This window comes from Delphinapterus leucas, chromosome 3, assembly GCF_059928025.1.
Source record: "Delphinapterus leucas isolate spDelLeu-1000000601 "Yukka" chromosome 3, BTC_Dleu_Yukka2, whole genome shotgun sequence".
In the NCBI taxonomy this organism is placed as follows: domain Eukaryota; kingdom Metazoa; phylum Chordata; class Mammalia; order Artiodactyla; family Monodontidae; genus Delphinapterus; species Delphinapterus leucas.
In genome coordinates this window covers 103472462-103473884 of record NC_143131.1, presented here as the reverse complement: position 1 = coordinate 103473884, position 1423 = coordinate 103472462, and the positions used below count along the sequence as shown (strand labels likewise).

The window sequence follows — 1423 nt, the reverse complement described above, 5'->3', positions numbered from 1 at the left end:
CTAGGAGGAAGAGGAAAACACATATTGCAATTTAATTTAAACTCAGAGCCTAGTCATCAATGACCTTTAAACTCTGAAACCGGTGTTACTGCCCACATGGTAAATGCAATTATGAAATTTGATTTCCTATATGTTGTAAGCAATGAAACTTTTTTTTAATGAAACTGTTTTGACACTGACAAATATATTTGTAATACAAATATATTTGTGATAACTTCTGTATAAATTAAAAATCAATGCCAATTTCAACTCTCTGGGTAATTTTTTACTGAACATACAAAAATTTCACAGGGGCCAAACATTTGCAAACAGCAAGACAACAAATAAAAAACAAATTTGACACAGAACTCAATTGTTCTAAACCCAGAAATGGTATTTGGCTACAGGGCTTACCAAGCCCTTTAAGCAAATTTGCAAGATCTAAGTTTGCTTCATAGTTCAGGGAGATTCCTACAAGGTTATGGCAGGTAGAAGCCCCTCAATCACTTCAGCCATTTCTCCACTCTTACCCTCAGACTAAACCAGCACAGTGTGCTTCCTTCTCTTTTCTGAAACCCTTTTGTTCTGCTTTAACGGAGACACAGCTGAGCATAATGGAGCCGCCCTCACTGTAGTCAAGCTGGGTACCTGTATTCAGAGACCTCACACTGTTTGAGATGGGTTACCCCTCAAACACTGACCCAGGTTCCTATGGCCAGGCTTTGACTGAACTACGCTAACTAGAAAACTCAGCATGCAAGTTTGAACACACATTCATGCATGCAAGTACACACACACACACACACACACACACAACATGTAATTGGTGAGAGGGCTGCAGTTGAGATTGTTCTGACTTCCGGTTGGTATTTCTGGGCAGGCAGTTCACAGCACCTTCCATCACCAATAAGGGAGACAGCACTGTGCTGGGGCACTCAGCAGTTCAGGGCACAGGCAAAGTGAAAACAAGGCTCTCCTGAAAGACAACCAGCCCCTTTCTAGTGCAGCCACTTAAGCGCTTCCTTCCTTTCTAAACCGCTGGCTAGAACTGAACAGCACTTTACATACAGCAAAGGCTGCAGATTGGGAAAGCTGTCAGGGTAATTATTTTCTTTTTCTTTTCTGCATTGATTTCATCTGAGACTGAACATCACAGCAATTATGCCTGTCAGATCTAGACCATAACTTCCTATACAATTTTGAAAGTGTCCCTGTTGACATCAGGCCATCTGGAGTTGGGTCTTCTTTATGAATTTCCATATGTATGCAATCAGACCTGGTGGGTCTGACTAGAGTGATATCACTTAAATGTTCTTTTTCCAGGGGTCCAAACCAGGTAGCAAGTCTCATAATGATAAATATAAAAATGAGGATTATGTGCTTATGTTAAAAAGAAAAGGAATAGAAGTGAATTGTGTAGCAATAGAAATTGTGTCCGGCTCGG

At 40.6% G+C, this 1423-nt stretch overlaps 1 protein-coding gene across 1 annotated transcript in view; it reads right to left on the bottom strand.

The window, feature by feature from the left end:
- Positions 1–1423, bottom strand: part of CSNK1G3 (casein kinase 1 gamma 3) — a 308727-nt gene that overhangs the window by 140485 nt on the left and 166819 nt on the right. The gene's annotated exons all lie outside the window — the stretch shown is intronic.